The following is a 20,927-nucleotide window of genomic DNA, read 5'->3' on the forward strand; positions in this document are numbered from 1 at the left end:
GATTCATCAGGGCGCACACTCCTTTGGCTGAAAGTTTACTGCTCCTCGCTCACTCTGCGCAGTGCAGCAGAGCGAAAACAATTTAGTGATTTTACGCCAGCAGCCAGCCTGCAGTCTGGCGCCCGGGGCAACACCTCCCCTGCCCCCCCCCACGCTATGCCACTGCATTGTGCCTCCAACGCAACCGAGCCAGGTGAGCAAATCTCCCCTACCAACCATCCAATATTCTTAGTGGTACTTCTTATGTGCACTCTCCTCCTCTCTTCTATAAGGACTATTTTCTCATCACGTGCATCTATGCCCTTTTTGATGCAACTCATAATCTTATTGGTCTTGACAGCACGTGCCTGACATTGATTGCTACAGTAGATTACTTTCAACTAAAATTTCTAAGTCCTTTGCCTAGTGTGTACTGGTGACATGTATTTTTCCTTACCATGTGTATAACCTTACATTTATCATTATTAAACCTCATTTTCCACTCTGCACAAGCCTCCACTCTATCCAGATCCATCTTGTAAGAAGGTACCTGGAATCATCGTGGATGGAAGGTATGTGTCACCGAGGTTACCTGGCCTCGGTGAAGTAAGAGCCGATATTTTGTGTGTCAGAGGAAGCTATTGCTAATTGACACCGTGAGATTTAGCATGGCTGTCATAACTGATCCGGGACAGCTCTTACTGGGAATAGTCAAAGTGCTGAGTGGGTGACTACTCCCCATATTCCAGGTCGGGTTTTGCCAAGCATAAAATCCAGCCAGCACTGCCAGGTGTGGTGGATTTACCTCCCTCTGACAGTGAAGCTCAGGAGTCTGTGTGCTGTGAACTGAGGGCTGCGCTGGGATTTGAGGTTTGAGCCGTTCTGGAAGACTCAGGCCCCTCTAAAGGCGAACAGGCCGCCTATGGACTTGATGAGGCTGGACTGCTTACAGGGTATGAATTAACACCCAGGAGAAAAGGTGTTTTGTATTGTTTATGGAATTTCCTTGTGTGTGAACAAACACCAAGCCACCTGCGTTTTGTGATGCACCTTATCTGCATTTTGTTATACACCAATGTGTGAATAAGCGCCGCTGTTTGATTCAAGAACTGTGTACTTTGCCTCTATACCGCATCCGCTAGTTCTAACTAGCAGAGCGAATCACCACAATTGGTGGAGGATGCGTGCACCTGTAGTGAGGCTGGCGTAAATGTCAATATATTTTTGGGCACAGTTGTATGTCGTACATCAAACCAGCTGTATTTCAACCAGTACCCCACGACAAAATGGAGGTTGTTGTGAGGGCCCTCATGGAGGCTAATTTGCAGCAGCGGGAGACCAACCTGCACCAACGGGAGGCTAATAAGCAGCAGCAAGAGACCAACCAGTTGCTGCTACAACACGTGATGGCTTTGCAGACACCAGGAGCCACCCCAAGCGTCCACGATGACTAGAAAGCAGTCCGTGCAGCGATCCCTAAGATGACACCCGCAGACTACATCGAAACCTACCTGGTGAAGTACGAGAAAGTGACCACCAGGAAAAAGCTGCCCTGAGACGAATGGTCTGAGGTCGTCACTCCTTTCTTGTCATCAGAGTCCCAGCGGGTGTATTTCAACTTGCTGGACGATCAAGCAGCCGACTACCCAAAGGTAAAGGGTGAGATTTTTGCAAGACTGGGGGTGAATGTGTTTGTCCGGGCCCAGCGGGTACATCAATGGGGGTTTAAGCCGGCTGAGCCCGCGAGACCCCAGTATTATGACTTACTCCACCTTTTACAAAAGTGGCTACAGCCTGATGTGCTGGGTCCCACAGCTATGCAGGATAGACTATTGGCTAACATATTCTGGAGGGCGCTGCCACCCCCATTCCAGCACTGGATCGGCCAGGTATCTCCTGTAAATGCCCTGGAAATGGTAGAACTGATGGAACGCTATAAGGCCACCAAGAGTCTCAAGGGGGGTTCTTTTGGGAAGAGGGCTGGCAAACTCCAGAACTCCCCACCCCAGGCACACCGGTATGAGCCAATGAAACCCCCCCAGGAGGTTACACCTATGGGCTGGACCCAGTTAATCTGCTGGAGGTGTCAGGAACCTGGCCACACCAGGGCTGAGTGTCCTCATCGGGTTGAGCCCATGGACACTAATTGTGGTTACCGACAATCGCTATATGCTAGGAAACTGTGTGCCACAGGTACCCCGGAGGCTCTAGACCACTTGTGCCCGGTGGAAGTGGGAGACACTCAAGCGGAGGCGCTGCTGGACTCGGGAAGCTTGATGACCCTGGTAAGGGCTACCTGGTGTGGTCCTCTGAGTATACTGGCCAGAAAGTTGGGGTGATGTGCATTCATGGAGACTTGAAAGACTACCCCACATCGCTGGTGTCTCTAACCACGGTGGCCGGCAGGTTGACCATTCGCCACAAATTTCCACTTTGAAGTCATAATAGGGAGAGACTTTACAGATTTCCCTGCCCTATGGCCGGTTGTCGGAGTTAAGAATACCCCTGAGACAGGAATAAGCACAGAAGATTGCCTTGTTCAGGGGGACGACCAGAATGCTGGGAACCTGAGGCCGAAGGGCCAGCAGTAGGGGTAACCGCCACTTCAGTGGGTAACAGTGGGAGATGTGGGTTGGCAGACCTTAACGTCTCTGGTAAGAATTTTGGTACAGCCAAACGCAGGGACACAATTCTATCCCGGGCCTGGCAGAATGTGGCAATACTTGATGATGTACCCCAACAACCTGGGGCCAAGTCGATGTTTCCCTGTTTTGTGGTCCTACAGAATATGCTATTGGGTAAACCAGCTGCGGTGTGAACCTGTTGAACAGTTGGTGGTGCCCAGGGCCTATCGAAAACTCATGTTAGTGGGACTGCAAAAGACACAGGACTGGATACTACAACAGTTTTACTGGCCCAGAGTCTTTAGATAGGTGGATGACTTTTGTAAGTCTTGGCCGACCTGCCAAACCACTAGACCCCAGAACCTGTTCCGCAGTCCCTTAGTGCCCCTCCCAATTATCACGGTACCATTTGAGAGAATCATTATGGATCTCATAGGCCAAGTACCGAAGTCCGCTAGGCGGGTACCAACACATCTTGGTCGTCCTGGACTACGCCACTTAGTACCCGGAGGCGGTGCCACTGCGACATACATCGGACAAATATTAATAGCAAAAGAGTTAATGGAGATGTTATCCCGAGTGGGGACACCCAAAGAGGTTCTGACTGACCAGGGGACTCCTTTTATGTCCACGGTCATGCGGGAGCTCTGTAAGTTGCTGAATATCAAACATATACGGACATCAGTCTATAATCTGCAAACTGACGGCCTAGTAGAAAGGTTTAATCAAATGTTAAAAACTATGTTAAAACAAGTAGTAGCTAAGGATGGAACGGACTGGGATCTCCTTCTGCTCCATCTTATGTTCGCAGTGCAAGAAGTGCCCCAGGCCTCTACTGGGTTCTCACCCTTCGAACCACTATATGGCAGACATCCACGTGGTCTGTTGGACATAGCCAACGAGGCGTGGGAGCAACAACCCACACCATATAAAAGTGTTTTTGAATACTTCACCCAGATGCAGTAACGTATGGAAACTGTGTTGCCGCTGGTAAAGGAACATATGGAGGCAGCTCAGTGAGTTCAAAGTCGGGTGTATAAGCCGGGAGATCGGGTTTTGGTTCTGGTACCAAAAGTGGACAGTAAGTTACTGGCTAGGTGGCAGCGACCTTATGAGGTACTCAAAAAAGGTTGGAGAGGTAAACTACAAGGTACACCAGCCAGGGCGGCGGAAGCCGGAGCAGGTGTACCATGTGAATTTACTCAAACCATGGAAGGATAGGGAGACCAGTACTGATGATAGCCCACAGCTGAGTTTTCTATGGAGAGAGGTTCCAGAACCTAAGTCTGATCTAATGGAAGCAGTTGCCACAGTGAAGATTGCTAACAGTCTCTCCTCTAAACAGAATCAGGAGGTGTCACCACCAGACATGTGAAGCTCTGACAGATGTTCTTCAGAACCTGCTGCTTGAGGTTCTTTTGTTTTGCTTTGGTTTTGTCATCTCGTTAGCCTCTCTCAGCTGTCATGTAGTTGCACTGATTTCATCCCTTTAAATCCCTTCCCATACTGCATCACTTTGCAGTTTATACAACTTCCTGGAGTGTGTGCATGCTGGATGCTACTACTGAGCCTTCTACAGATAAGTTTAGTTCATTCATTTGTGTTTTCCTGTTTGCTGGATCCCAGGTGACCCTGACTCCCTCCGTATCAAGTGTAGAAGCCGGTGGTCGTGTCCCCTCACTATTATAGGGCATTCAGGTGTTATACAATCGAGGAACGAGGATATGCTATCATCTACCATTGAGATTTTTGCATAGGCTTAGCAGTTAGGGAGAGAGCCAGGTCTGTTGCAGGGCTTTCCCTTTGGTTCCTTAGTTTTGGATCCAGTCATTCGAATCTTCATTTTGTGTCTTCTAGTTTTCTGTACACCTTCCGTGACAGGAGGCCAGGGAGTTCATCAGCAGGAACACAGATGAGTTCTCAGACCTCCCTGGACGCACTTCCGTAATCCAGCATGACATTGTCACTGAGCCTCAGGCCAAAATCTGGTTGAAAACCATACCGAGTACCCGAGGCTCGGGGACAGGCAATCTCTGAGGTAGTACAACTAATGTTGCAACTAGACATCATCGAGGAGTCTAGAAGTGAGTGGGCCAGCCCTATAGTACTGATGCCTAAGCCCAGTATTTTTCTCTTTTGGACCTCACAAAAGGGTACTGGCAGGTACCCTTAATGGAGGCTGCCAAAGAGAAAATGGCCTTCATCACACCGGAGGGGCTGTATCAGTAAAAGGTGTTACCCTTTGGTCTGCATGGCGCCCCCGCCACTTTACAAAGGCTGCGGAAAGAAAGTGAAATATGAAATGAAATAAGCATAGAATATGGACCAGTGGGCCTGATGGGGTTTAAGACATGGGACTGACTATAAATGTGTTCTTATGGTCCATGTAGATAATGACTGGGTGAATGGCACCCTCCAAAAGATGACTCCACTCATACAGAGACAGCTTGACAGCCAACAAATGGCTGTCTCTGATAGAGTAGTTCAGTTCTGCTGCAGAGAATGCTTTTAGAAAAGAATTCAAAAGTATCCATCTTGCTAGAAGTAGCATTTTGGGTTAGAATGGCTTAGGCACCCACAGAGAATACATGGAATTGACATTCTGTTAATTGAGGTCACCAACCCATGTTTCACTAGGCAATGGAGAGGTAATTGATTCTGGTTCACCACAACCTGATGCAGGAAGCTTCCTGCTGAACCAGAGTCCAGAAGGGCTTATATGGTAAGGCTACTTTCACAGTAGCGGCAGGACGGATCCGACAGGCTGTTCAACCTATTTTATGCAGGTTATATGCGACTTTCATGTGTAAACGCGTTTTCGGCTAATAATTCGCCTTCATCAGACACTATGGAACAAAACGTAATAGTGTCATATATACATACATATACATACAAGGTATATACATAAATCTATGTAGTAAACCATGGACGACAATAAAAGACATGGACATAAATGTGAAAAAAAAGAGAAGAAAGGAACAAACAAGACAATAAGAAAAAAGAAAAAAATGGCAGGCAGAAAATCAATGAGAAATCATCCAGATGTAAAATTACAATTCAGTAGCTACATAGCTGGCGTATAGCATAGGATTTACATGGCGATGCAATGGTTCCTGAAAGGTAAAATTAAGGAAAAGCCATTTCTAGACAGAATCCTCTAATATTAGTATTATGTCAATTCCACCCTAATAGATCACAGACTAATAACTCCAGGTATGGTAATAATAGTATTCCTCAGTTATATATGCCAGACAATGCCATTCAGATAAAGGGGCCTAATCCCCACTCAGGAGGACCTACCATTGCCGCTGGGAGATGGAAGAAGGATGCGGAAGACACACAGGTGTAGATCAGGTGCTGTCAGCACCAGTGGTTCGATGTGTGTGCCCATAGCAGTGTAGTTCACTGCTTTAAAAGAGTGCCAGGAGCGCGCCATAGGAGGGGGGCGGGGCTGGAAGATGGAGCACGTGTGACGCCGTGCGTTCCATTGGCCGGAAGTGAATTGGCAAATGGAACGCATCGAGTCACATGACTGCGTTCCAACGACCGGAAGTGAATCGGTCTGTTGGATACAGCCATCTGAAACGACACTGGGGACTTAGAGAAGGAAGCAAAAGGATAAAGGAATATGTAGTAGCATGTATAGAAGGGAAAAGGAGATATGAACATAACAATATGTAGTTATGCGTAAAATATTAATGGATGGGTGTAGATAACCAAATGTGTTAATATATGGACTGATGACATGGTACAGTGTGTATTTTGAACTAAAGTGATGTAATTTCAGTGTGATGTTAGATAATATGGTGTAAGCGGTATCTGTGAACAGCACTGATATGTGGTATGTATCTACGTGATATTGTATTGGTGTAGACTAAGTAATAGAAAATATAGGTCAAGGATACAGCAGACGGCACGTGGTCCAAGAGGTGGGGATCAGGAGGCCTGTCAGAAAAAAGGAGAAATAGGAGTTAAAGGGGTTCTGCACTTTTATTTAACTGATGATCTATCCTCTGGATAGATCATCAGCTTCTGATCGACTTAGCCGCGCCCACTCTAGTTGATACAAGTCGTGACGTCAGTGGGCGGGCGGCCCGGCGGTAAACAGTGAGAAGGCAGCGGCGCTGCTGGAGTGCCGCTGCCTTCTCAAACAGCTGATCGGCGGGGGTCCCGGGTGTCGGACCTCGGCCGATCAGAAGCAGATGATCTATCCAGAGGATAGATCATCAGTTAAATGAAGGTGCAGAACCCCTTTAATATGATTGGACACACATTCTTAACCGCATTATAATAAACATTGTATCTCATATTCTTTGTTCATTCCTTTCGGATGGAGCGTCTGCAGTGTGTGAATCCAGCAAGCCTCTCTGAATTTGAGGTTTCTGATCCTACAGGGAGTGCAGAATTATTAGGCAAATGAGTATTTTGACTACATCATCCTCTTTATGCATGTTGTCTTACTCCAAGCTGTATAGGCTCGAAAGCCTACTACCAATTAAGCATATTAGGTGATGTGCATCTCTGTAATGAGAAGGGGTGTGGTCTAATGACATCAACACCCTATATCAGGTGTGCATAATTATTAGGTGTGCATAATTATTATTATCCTTTCCTTTGGCAAAATGGGTCAAAAGAAGGACTTGACAGGCTCAGAAATGTCAAAAATAGTGAGATATCTGGCAGAGGGATGCAGCACTCTTAAAATTGCAAAGCTTCTGAAGCGTGATCATCGAACAATCAAGCGTTTCATTCAAAATAGTCAACAGGGTCGCAAGAAGCGTGTGGAAAAACCAAGGCGCAAAATAACTGCCCATGAACTGAGAAAAGTCAAGCGTGCAGCTGCCAAGATGCCACTTGCCACCAGTTTGGCCATATTTCAGAGCTGCAACATCACTGGAGTGTCCAAAAGCACAAGGTGTGCAATACTTAGAGACATGGCCAAGGTAAGAAAGGCTGAAAGACGACCACCACTGAACAAGACACACAAGCTGAAACGTCAAGACTGGGCCAAGAAATATCTCAAGACTGATTTTTCTAAGGTTTTATGGACTGATGAAATGAGAGTGAGTCTTGATGGGCCAGATGGATGGGCCCGTGGCTGGATTGGTAAAGGGCAGAGAGCTCCAGTCCGACTCAGACGCCAGCAAGGTGGAGGTGGAGTACTGGTTTGGGCTGGTATCATCAAAGATGAGCTTGTGGGGCCTTTTCGGGTTGAGGATGGAGTCAAGCTCAACTCCCAGTCCTACTGCCAGTTTCTGAAAGACACCTTCTTCAAGCAGTGGTACAGGAAGAAGTCTGCATCCTTCAAGAAAAACATGATTTTCATGCAGGACAATGCTCCATCACACGCGTCCAAGTACTTCACAGCGTGGCTGGCAAGAAAGGGTATAAAAGAAGAAAATCTAATGACATGGCCTCCTTGTTCACCTGATCTGAACCCCATTGAGAACCTGTGGTCCATCATCAAATGTGAGATTTACAAGGAGGGAAAACAGTACACCTCTCTGAACAGTGTCTGGGAGGCTGTGGTTGCTGCTGCACGCAATGTTGATGGTGAACAGATCAAAACACTGACAGAATCCATGGATGGCAGGCTTTTGAGTGTCCTTGCAAAGAAAGGTGGCTATATTGGTCACTGATTTGTTTTTGTTTTGTTTTTGAATGTCAGAAATGTATATTTGTGAATGTTGAGATGTTATATTGGTTTCACTGGTAAAAATAAATAATTGAAATGGGTATATATATATATATTTTTTTTTTTTAAGTTGCCTAATAATTATGCACAGTAATAGTCACCTGCACACACAAATATCCCCCTAAAATAGCTAAAACTAAAAACAAACTAAAAACTACTTCCAAAAATATTCAGCTTTGATATTAATGAGTTTTTTTGGGTTCATTGAGAACATGGTTGTTGTTCAATAATAAAATTATTCCTCAAAAATACAACTTGCCTAATAATCCTGCACTCCCTGTAGACAAAATGAAATGAAGAAACGATTTCGGCACTGTATTTTCTTCCCATTAAAATCTTCCTCTTTATTGATTTACAGCATTAGTATGTTTCACAAACAAGCAGTTGTTTACACGTTTCTGAGATCTTCTCCTTAGTCATAACAATGTGGTCTGTGGGTTTGAAAAATGTAAAGAGCCATGTACCCTCCCCCATCTAGTGGGTGGTGGTAACATGACATCAGGCTCACACCTGTAGTTTCATTCTCAATGAACACATTGATTAAAATAGCCCCACACGATGCGCATCGCACTACCCTGCGCTTGGACTATATATATCATCATGGGTGAAAAGTCTATATGTATCAGAAGCTCAAGCACAAGCACAAGGTGTGAGGAAACACATCATTTGAATAAGGCATATACAAGGTATCATATAAAATAAACTGAAAAAAAGAAGGGGGAAGTTATCATGGCCGCAGTCTCCTGTTCATTATAATGTAAATGAACATGTCATGTTTTACATATGATCCCCCAGCCATCAGCCCCCAATGTCAGCCATCAGACCCCCATGTCACATTTCTCCCCCTCCATGTCACATTTTTCCGCCCTCCCCCAGGGTGTGCCCTAAGGCGGCCGCTTGGTGTACCTTATGGTAGCACTGGCCCTGCCCTTGTGTTTAAACGGATGATCCAGTACGCCTCTCTCAAAAGTATTTTTTTTTTTTTATGGTCTCCTCCCCTAACTGGCACCGTGACTTCTTTAATTGCAAATGCACGGAGGGATCCCGTCCTGCAGCTGTGTGAGTGGATGAAGTGTTTGGTAACACTATATTGAGAATGGATGGATTTGAAATATAGTTCAGATGTTCCAATATCCTATTTTTAAACTTGCGTATGGTGCTGCCAACATATATTAGATCACACTCCACACATTGGATGACATAGACCACCCCCGTGCTATTGAATTGATATGTTTTTATAGGAAAAGTTGTGGAATGGTCAGCATTTTGAAAGCTTTTTTTAACTGATACATAATTACATGTTTTACACGGATGATTGCCACATTTCGCAAAGCCTTTATATTTGATTTGATCCACATACATAGATTTATTGTCTTTATTGGCTATACAGTCCTGATCAAAAGTTTAAGACCACTTGAAAAATGGTAAAAAAAAATCATATTTAGCATGGCTGGATCTTAACAAGGTTCCAAGTAGAGCTTCAACATGCAACAAGAAGGAATGGAACATAGTACATAACATAGTAACATAGTACATAAGGCCAAAAAAAGACATTTGTCCATCCAGTTCGGCCTGTCATCCTGCAAGTTGATCCAGAGGAAGGCAAAAAAAAACTGCGAGGTAGCCAATTTTCCTCACTTTAGGGGAATAAAAAATCCTTCCCGACTCCAATCAGGCAATCAGAATAAATCCCTGGATCAACGATCTCTCTTTAGTAGTTATAGCCTGTAATATTATTATTCTCCAGAAATACATCCATGCCCTCTTGAATTCCTTTATTGTACTCATCATCACCACCTCCTCAGGCAGAGAGTTCCATAGTCTCACTGCTCTTACCGTAAAGAATCCTCTTCTATGTTTGTGTACAAACCTTCTTTCCTCCAGACGCAGAGGATGTCCCCTCGTCAGTCACCGTCCTGGGAATGAATAGATGATGGGATAGATCTCTGTACTGACCCCTGATATATTTATACATATTAATTAGATCTCCTCTCAGTCGTCTTTTTTCTAAAGTGAATAACCCTAATTTTGATCATCTTTCAGGGTACTGTAGTTGCCCCATTCCAGTTATTACTTTAGTTGCCCTCCTCTGGACCCTCTCCAGCTCTGCTATGTCTGCTTTGTTCACTGGAGCCCAGAACTGTACACAGTACTCCATGTGTGGTCTGACTAATGATTTGTAAAGTGGTAGGACTATGTTCTCATCACGGGCATCTATGCCCCTTTTGATGCAACCCATTATCTTATTGGCCTTGGCAGCAGCTGCCTGACACTGTTTTTTGCAGCTTAGTTTGCTGTTTATTAAAATTCCTAGGTTCTTTTCCATGTCAGTGTTACCGAGTGTTTTACCATTTAATAAGTACGGGTGACTTGCATTATTCCTTCCCATGTGCATAACTTTACATTTGTCAGTGTTAAACCTCATCTGCCACTTATCTGCCCAAGCCTCCAGTCTATCCAGATCGCTCTGTAGTAGTATACTGTCCTCTTCAGTGTTAATTACTTTACACAGTTTAGTGTCATCTGCGAAAATTGATATTTTACTATGCAAGCCTTCTACAAGATCATTAATAAATATATTGAAGAGAATAGGGCCCAATACTGACCCCTAAGGTACTCCACTAGTGACAGTGACCCAATCTGAGTATGTACCATTAATAACCACCCTCTGTTTTCTATCATTGAGCCAGTTACTTACCCACTTACAGACGTTTTCTCCCAGTCCGAGCATTCTCATTTTATATACTAACCTTTTATGTGGTACAGTGTCAAATGCTTTGGAGAAGTCTAGATATACGACATCATTATTTCGCCGCTGTCAAGTCTAGAACTTACCTCCTCATAGAAACTGATTAAATTTGTTTGACATGATCGATCCCTCACGAAGCCATTTTGATATGGCGTTATTTGCTTATTTCCGTTAAGATGCTCTAACATAGCATCTCTCAGAAAACCTTCAAACTGTTTACCCACAACAGATGTTAAACTTACCGGCCTATAGTCTCCAGGCTCTGTTTTTGGACCCTTTTTGAATATTGCCACCACATTTGCCATGCGACAATCCTGTGGGACATTCCCTGTCAATATAGAATCTGCAAATATCAGAAATAAGGGTCTGGCTATGACATTACTTAATTCCCTTAGGATACGGGGGTGTATGCCATCCGGTCCTGGCGATTTGTCTATTTGAATCTTTTTAAGTCGCTGTTGCACTTCATCCTGGGTCAGACAGGACACTTTTAATGGGGAATTTATTTCAACATTCGGCATGTCATCTGACAGTTTATTTTCCTCAGTGAATACATTGGAGAGAGAAAATATTTAACAGCTTTGCTTTCTCCTCGTCGCTCTCTGCGACTCCCCCCTCATTACTCTTTAACCGGCCGACACCTTCAGATTTATACTTTTTAACATTTATATAATTGAAGAACATTTTAGGGTTAGTTTTACTCTTTGGCAATTAATCTCTCGGTCTCTAGTTTGGCCGCTTTTATTTGTTTTTTACATGTTCTATATTTTTCCTTACAGTTTTTCAGTGCTTCCGTGCTACCTTCCTGTTTGTGTTTTATATGCTTTCTTTTTGTCATTTATTGCTTTCTTTACAGTTCTGTTTATCCACATTGGTTTCTTTTTGTTCCTTAACCTTTTATTCCCATACGGTATGTACCTCTCATAATGAGATTTTAGGATGCTTTTAAAGATATCCTATTTTGTGGCTGTATTTTTATTTGTGAGGACTTTATCCCATTTAGTTAGGCCTATGGCCTCTCTTAGTTGGCTAAATTTAGCTTTTTTGAAGTTTGGTATTTTTGTTCCTCCCTGTAGAAACGCTCTTTTGAATGATAATTGGAAGGTTATTACTTTGTGGTCACTATTTCCCAGGTGTCCCCCAACCTGCATGTCTGTTATTCTGTCAGGCCTATTGGTTAATACTAAGTCCAGTATGGCCGTCCCTCTAGTCCGGTCCTGAACCAGTTGGGAGAGGTAATTGTCTTTGGTTATTGCCAAGAACCTGTTTCCTTTATGAGATATACAAGTTTCAGTTTCCCAGTCTATATCTGGGTAGTTGAAGTCCCCCATAATAACCACCTCATTATGATTTGCCGCTTCGTCTATCTCGTTTAGTAGTAGATTTTCTGTGGACTCTGGTATATTAGGTGGCTTATAGTAAACTCCTATTAGTAATTTATTATTGTTTTTAGCGCCATGTATCTCTAACCACAGTGACTCCACATGTTCATGTCCCTCACTTATATCTTCCCGGAGTGTGGGCTTTAGACAAGACTTTACATAAAGGCAGACCCCTCCCCGTCTCTGGTTTTGACGATCCATTCTAAACAGGCTGTAACCCTGGACATTAACTGCCCAGTCATAGCTATCATCCAGCCATGTCTCAGTTCTTCCCACTATGTCATAGTCCTCCTCACACATCACTAATTCCAGTTCACCAGTTTTATTAGTCAGGCTTCTGGCATTAGTATACATACATTTGAGAGGTTTATGTATATTTTTTACTCTACACCTTTCCTTCTGAACTGTTCTAGTCCCTCCTTCCATTCCTCCCCCAGTCTCACTACCTTGCCCCTGGTCTCTATCTGCACTATCTTCCCATTCTATAACATAATTACCCTCCCCCCCAGTCCCTAGTTTAAACACTCCTCCAACCTTCTAGCCATCTTCTTCCCCAACACAGCTGCCCCTTCCCCATTGAGGTGCAGCCCGTCCCTACGATAGAGCCAGTGGCCGATAGAGAAGTCGGCCCAGTTCTCCAGGAACCCAAACCCCTCCTTCCTACACCAGTTCTTGAGCCACTTATTAATTTCCCTAATCTCCCACTGCCTCTCTTGTGTGGCCCGTGGTACAGGTAGTATTTCGGAAAAAACTACCTTTGACGTCCTTGCCCTCAGCTTTTGACCTAAATCCCTGAAATCATTTTTAAGGACTCTCCACCTACCCCTAACTTTGTCATTGTGTCACGGCTGTTTAAGGGTAACCAGAGCATACACAGTAAGAAGAGCTACTGACCGGACCCCAAACTAGGGAAGAGAAAGGGTGACCCCTGTCAGACCCTCAACACTCTCCCTATGCTGCTAAAGCACATGCCCGGATCCAAATGGTGGAACGAGGCATGCCCACGTACCTTAGACTGATAAGCCCTGTAACCCCTACAATAGTGGAAGGGGCACGGCCACCGATGCCCTGCTCAGAATATGGAGGGAACCGGGGCCACCTCAGATCCAGTCAGGAAAACAGCAGGTACACAACAAAGTCTGCACACTTAGCTGATGAAGCTGCAACCGCAGAGAAGACGGATCCAAGGGCCGCTGGCAATATCCGGAGTGCTTGCAGCAGCAGAACACAGGTCCAGGGAACTAGTAGCTAAAGAAGTAAAGATACTCAAGGCAGAGCTACAACTGAAAAGAGAAATATAATCCACGCCCTGCAATAGGAGGAGGGGTGATTTAAAGGCAGGGAAATCAGGAGAGACAGCTGGGAGTAAAGACCTCACAACAGGGGCGGAGAAACAGAACAGTGAGAACACCTCCAAACTCTAAGTGACATCATCACAGGGGTGGAGACACAGAGCTGTGAGAACGTCTCAAAGCTCTGGTAGTGACAGTACCCCCCCCTCTACGGGTGGACTCCGGACACCCAGGACCCACCTTCCCAGGATGAGCCCTATGAAATGCCCTGATAAGGCGAGTGGCTTTAATGTCCGACATCGGAACCCACATCCTCTCCTCAGGACCATAACCCTTCCAATGAACGAGGTACTGAAGAGAACCGCGGACAATGCGAGAGTCCACAATTCTGGAAACCTCAAACTCCAGATTGCCATCAACCAAAATCGGAGGAGGAGGCAAAGAGGATGGTACCGTGGGCTGGACATATGGTTTTAAGAGAGATCTGTGAAATACATTATGTATCTTCCAAACCCGTGGAAGATCAAGGCGGAAGGCAACAGGATTGATGACTGACAAAATTTTATAAGGCCCAATAAACTTGGGACCCAATTTCCAGGAGGGAACCTTCAGTTTAATATTTCTTGTAGACAACCACACCAGATCACCCACATTCAGGTCCGGACCAGGCACACGTCTCTTATCAGCCACACACTTATACTTCTCACTCATCTTTCTGAGATTACTCTGAATCTTTTGCCAAATGGTAGACAAAGACGAGGAAAATCTCTCCTCCTCAGGTAAACCAGAAAGAGCCCCTCCCGAGAATGTCCCAAACTGCGGATGGAACCCATATGCACCAAAAAATGGTGACTTATCAGAAGATTCCTGACGACGGTTGTTCAAAGCAAACTCAGCAAGAGGGAGAAATGAACACCAATCCTCCTGGTTCTCTGCCACAAAACAGCGCAAATATGTCTCCAGATTCTGATTGAGGCACTCAGTCTGACCATTCGACTGCGGGTGAAAAGCAGAAGAGAAGGACAGCCGAACCCCCAGGCGAGAACAGAAAGCCTTCCAGAACCTGGACACAAACTGCGTGCCTCTATCGGAAACAATCTCAAAGGGAATGCCGTGCAATTTAACAATATGATCGACAAAAGCTTGCGCCAACGTTTTAGCATTGGGTAAACCAGGGAAAGGAACGAAATGAGCCATCTTGCTAAAACGGTCCACGACCACCAGGATCACCGACTTCCCCGAGGAACGAGGAAGATCCGTGATAAAGTCCATGGACAGGTGTGTCCAAGGACGGGAAGGTATGGGTAACGGGAGAAGGGAACCTGAAGGTCGTGAACGAGGGACCTTAGCGCGAGCGCACGTCTCACAAGCCGCCACAAAACCCTCCACAGACTTACGAAGAGCCGGCCACCAAAATCTCAGAGCAATGAGATCTACCGTGGCTCTACTCCCGGGGTGACCAGCAAGAACTGTATCATGATGTTCCTTAAAGAGTTTGTGACGTAGCTCAGGAGGCACGAACAACTTCCCGGAGGGACAACGGGCAGGTGCCTCAGACTGGGCAGCCTGGACCTCGGCCTCCAAATCGGAATATAGAGCAGAAACAACTACCCCCTCCGCCAAAATGGGACCCGGGTCCTCGGAGTTTCCTCCCCCCGGAAAACAGCGAGAGAGAGCATCAGCCTTCACATTCTTGATCCCAGGGCGGAAAGTAACAACAAAATTGAATCTGGAGAAGAACAGAGACCATCTGGCCTGTCTCGGATTCATACGCCTGGCCGACTCCAAGTACGCCAGATTCTTATGGTCGGTAAAAACGGTGATAGGGTGCCTGGCCCCCTCCAACCAATGGCGCCATTCCTCGAAAGCCAACTTGATGGCCAACAACTCCCTATCTCCCACATCATAGTTTCTCTCTGCCGGGGAGAGTTTTCTAGAGAAAAAGGCACAAGGTCGCCATTTGGCAGGAGAGGGGCCCTGGGACAAAACTGCACCCACACCCACCTCGGAAGCATCCACCTCAACAATAAAAGGTAAGGAAACATCGGGATGCACCAAGATGGGAGCAGACGCAAAACTCTCTTTAATCTTAGAAAAGGCTGCAAGCGCCTCCTCCGACCAAGAGGAAAAATCCGTCCCCTTTTTTGTCATGTCAGTAAGGGGTTTGACAATAGAGGAATAATTCAAAATGAACTTTCTGTAGTAGTTAGCAAAACCCAGAAAGCGCATCAATGCCTTCTGATTTTCAGGAAGCTCCCACTCCAGCACAGCACGGACCTTCTCCGGATCCATGCGAAAACCAGAAGCAGAGAGGAGAAAACCCAGAAATTGAATCTCCGATACCATAAAAAGACATTTCTCCAGCTTGGCATACAGTTTATTTTCCCGCAGTATCTGCAGGACCTGAAAAAGATGATCCTGATGGGTCTGAACATCAGGGGAAAAAATCAAAATATCATCAAGATACACCAATACAAATTTCCCCATTAAATGATAGAAAATACTATTAACAAAATGCTGAAAGACGGCCGGAGCATTCATCAGGCCGAAAGGCATAACGAGATTCTCAAAATGCCCATTAGGGGTATTAAAGGCCGTTTTCCATTCATCCCCCTCTCTGACCCTGACTAGGTTGTACGCGCCTCTCAGATCCAATTTGGAAAACACCTTGGCCCCAACAATTTGGTTGAAGAGGTCCGGGATTAGAGGAAGGGGATAGGGATCGCGAATCGTGATACGGTTCAGCTCCCTAAAATCTAAGCAAGGTCTCAGAGAGCCATCTTTTTTTTTAACAAAAAAAAAACCCGCGGCAACAGGCGACTTTGAGGGACGAATATGCCCCTTCTCGAGACTCTCGGAGATATAGGTTCGCATTGCGAGTCTTTCCGGTTGTGAGAGATTGTAGAGGCGTGCCTTTGGCAGCTTGGCGCCGGGAATGAGGTTAATGGGACAGTCAAACTCCCGGTGAGGAGGTAGCTCCCGAACACCGCTCTCGGAAAACACATCCGAGAAATCAGAGAGAAATGATGGCAGAGTTTTAGTAGACACCTCTGCAAGAGTGGCTGTGAGACAATTCTCTCTACAAAAGTCACTCCACTCATTTATTTGCCTTCCTTGCCAATCAATAGTGGGGTTATGTCTAGTGAGCCAGGGTAGCCCCAAAACTAGAGGAGAAGGCAATCCGTTAAGGACAAAACAAGATATCTCCTCCACATGAGTGTCACCTACAGCTAGCCGGATATTGTGAACAATGCCTTTCAGAGATCTCTGCGAGAGTGGGGCAGAGTCAATAGCAAAAACAGGTATATCCTTTTCTAATGTACAAACCTGAAAACCATGCAAGGCTACAAATTGAGTGTCAATAAGATTGACGGCCGCTCCACTATCGACAAAAATCTCACAAGGAATGACTTTGCTCTCTAGCGCCACCCTGGCAGACAGGAGAAAACGGGAACTGCAGGTCAAAGGAAAAGCATCAATTCCCACATCAACTTTGCCCAAAGTAGCAGATGAAGCAGAACTTGATGATCTACCTCTTGAGGTTTTTCTCTTATTATCACTCTTAGAACAGGTCAGGAATCTCCTAGACGGACAAACATTTGCCAAATGACCTATGCCCCCACAACAAAAACACACCATATTCTGAGGACTAAATCCTCTTTTATCAGGGGCAAGTCGGCCTAGCTGCATGGGCTCCTCCTCAGAGGGGAGCGAGACAGGATGAGACCCCTGCATACTGAATGAGTCCGCACCATTGCCCCTAGACTGACAATGGCTGGACGGAGAGGTCTTGTTTCTTTCCCTTAGACGCCTGTCAAGGCGTACCGCTAATGACATGGCAGACTCTAAGGATGTTGGTCTCTCATGGAAAGCAAAGGCATCTTTCAAATCCTCTGAGAGACCATGACAGAACTGACTTCGGAGTGCAGCATCATTCCAGCCTGAATCAGCTGCCCATCTCCGAAATTCAGAACAATAAAGCTCCGCAGACAGTTTGTTCTGGCATAGAACACGTAAGTTCGATTCTGCCAGAGCAACACGATCCGGGTCATCAGATATCTGCCCCAGGGCCACAAAAAACCTTTCCACGGATCGAAGGGAAGGATCCCCTGATGACAGCGAAAAAGCCCAAGTCTGAGCATTACCTCTGAGCAGGGAGATGACAATCCTCACCCTCTGTTCCTCATTACCAGAGGAGTGGGGACACAAACAAAAATGCAGTTTACATGCCTCTCTGAAGCGAACAAAATTCTCACTGCCCCCGGAGAACGTTTCCGGAAGTGAGACCTTTGGCTCGCAACAGACTCCATGAGCCGGAGCAGAGCCCAATGCTTGTAGCTGAGTCAGAGATTGACGGAGATCCGCTACTTCCAAAGAAAGACCCTGCATGCGGTCAACCAGGTCAGAAAGCGGATCCATGTCAACAAGGACGGTTTTGGTGGATTATAATGTCACGGCTGTTTAAGGGTAACCAGAGCATACACAGTAAGAAGAGCTACTGACCGGACCCCAAACTAGGGAAGAGAAAGGGTGACCCCTGTCAGACCCTCAACACTCTCCCTATGCTGCTAAAGCACATGCCCGGATCCAAATGGTGGAACGAGGCATGCCCACGTACCTTAGACTGATAAGCCCTGTAACCCCTACAATAGTGGAAGGGGCACGGCCACCGATGCCCTGCTCAGAATATGGAGGGAACCGGGGCCACCTCAGATCCAGTCAGGAAAACAGCAGGTACACAACAAAGTCTGCACACTTAGCTGATGAAGCTGCAACCGCAGAGAAGACGGATCCAAGGGCCGCTGGCAATATCCGGAGTGCTTGCAGCAGCAGAACACAGGTCCAGGGAACTAGTAGCTAAAGAAGTAAAGATACTCAAGGCAGAGCTACAACTGAAAAGAGAAATATAATCCACGCCCTGCAATAGGAGGAGGGGTGATTTAAAGGCAGGGAAATCAGGAGAGACAGCTGGGAGTAAAGACCTCACAACAGGGGCGGAGAAACAGAACAGTGAGAACACCTCCAAACTCTAAGTGACATCATCACAGGGGTGGAGACACAGAGCTGTGAGAACGTCTCAAAGCTCTGGTAGTGACACATTGGTTCCGATATGGACCATGACCGCTGGATCTTCTCCAGCCCCTACCAGTAATCTGTCAACCCGATCCGCGATATGTCGAACTCTAGCGCCAGGAAGACAGCACACTGTTCGGCAATCACGGTCTTTGTGACAGATTTCCCTATCTGTTCCCCTAATAATTGAGTCTCCCACTACCAGCACCTGTCTGGCCTGCCCCGCTCTCCTGGTCCCCTGCTTCCCGGAGCTGGCATTCCCCTGACTGGCAGAGGAAGTGTCTGGCTGCGGCAGTGCCATCCCTGGACTGACATCCCCCTCATCTGCCAAACGTCCAAACTTGTTGGGGTGTGTCAGATCAGGGCTAGCCTCCCTGGCACTCTTCCCTCTACCCCGCTTTCTAACTGTTACCCAGCTAGCTACCTCACTTTCCTCAGCCTCCTCTCTGTCACCCTCCCCCTCATCTACCCCAAAGAGCGCTTGCTCGGTGAGAAGCAAACTCTTTTGCAAATTGTCAATGCCTCTCAGTGTTGCAACTTGCCCATTTAGAGACTCGATTAGCGATTCCAAACGGGTAATTTGCTCACATCTTGAACAAAGATATGCACCCTTGAACTCCTGTTCCAGGACTGCATACATCATGCAAGATGTGCACTGGACTGCGTTGTCAATTGTGCAACACATACTAAATGAGGATTACACCAGCAAAGCAAAAAATACAATATAATGTAGTACTAAGAAACGGGCTAATTACAGTCCCCCACTGAAATCCCTGAATCTAAAGTCACTTAATCTTAAGTCACACACTTAATCAACCACACTTAATCAACCACGCGTCGCGGTCAAGCACGCGTTATATTGCTCCTTATATAAATAAATATAGATGCAGCTCACCACACCAGCCTGGTTTGTTTCCCCTCTGGATTCAAAGAGGGAAGTGAGGCAAAACATTTTTTGAGCATTCAATTTAATGAAAACAATGAATAAACTTAAACAGGCTGTTTTTCAGCAGATCAAAAGTTTAGGACCACACCTCCAAATAAAAAACGAAACCCCCCCCCAAAACAGAAATCCAGCTTCCAAACATGAACTCAGTAATGAGTAGCTCCGCCGTTATCATTTATAACTTCAAAAATTTGTTTTGGCATGCTTGATACAAGTGTTTCCATGAGGTGAGTGGGAACATTTCTCCAAGTACTGAAGACGGCCGCACGAAGGCCATCTGCAGTACGCAGTCCTGCAGGGTATTGCGATAGTGAGGTCATGGTTACTTAGGCAAACGAGGGTTGCTCTGGGTTACTCACAGTTTCTTGGAAGACCCTGGGCAGGAGTACAGCAGTGATGGAGAGGCTGGCACAGGAGTCCTCTGGGGCACTCTTGGCGTATAGGGACGCCTGATGGTGAGTGCCCTGGAACTGTTGTCCATTTTTATAAACTTCCCTTGCCATCCATCCCCAAAGGTTCTCAATTGGATTTAGATCAGGGGAACATGCAGGATGGGCCAAAAGAGTGATGTTATTCTCCTGGAAGAAGTCCCTTGTCCTGTGGGCATTGTGTACTGTAGCGTTGTCCTGTTAAAAAACCAAGTCGTTACCACACAGACGAGGGCCCTCAGTCATGAGGAATGCTTTCTGCAACATCTGGACATAGCCAGCGGCCGTTTGATGCCCCTGCACTTCCTGAAGCTCCATTGTTCCACTAAAGGAAAAAGCACCCCAGACCATTATGGCGCGCCTCCACTGTGGTGCGTAGAAAACATCTCAGGTTGGTTCTGCTTGTCATGTCAGTAACGTTGGAAACCATCAGGACCATCAAAGTAAAACATTTTCTCATCAGGGAATAAAACTTTCTTCCACCTTGGAATGTCCCATGTTTGGTGCTCTCTTGCAAAGTCCAGTTCTGTGGCGTTCAAGGAGACAAATCTTTAAAGACGTTTTTTGTTTTTGAAGCCCTTCAGTCTCAGATGTTGTCTGATGGTTATGGGGCTGCAGTCAGCACAAGTAAGGGGCTTAATTTTGGTTGAGAATCGTCCAGTGTCTTAACAATTGGATCCTCCGGCTCAGTGCTGATGAAATTTTTTGGGGTTTTCCGCTTGACTTTTTTGTTCCATAACCCTCAGGATCATTTAAGAA

General features: G+C 46.0%; 1 protein-coding gene across 4 annotated transcripts in view; it reads left to right on the forward strand.

Annotated features, from left to right (window-relative positions):
- Positions 1–20,927, forward strand: part of TBXA2R (thromboxane A2 receptor) — a 780,355-nt gene that overhangs the window by 506,163 nt on the left and 253,265 nt on the right. The window lies entirely within an intron of this gene.

This window comes from Bufo gargarizans, chromosome 1 (assembly GCF_014858855.1).
Source record: "Bufo gargarizans isolate SCDJY-AF-19 chromosome 1, ASM1485885v1, whole genome shotgun sequence".
In the NCBI taxonomy this organism is placed as follows: domain Eukaryota; kingdom Metazoa; phylum Chordata; class Amphibia; order Anura; family Bufonidae; genus Bufo; species Bufo gargarizans.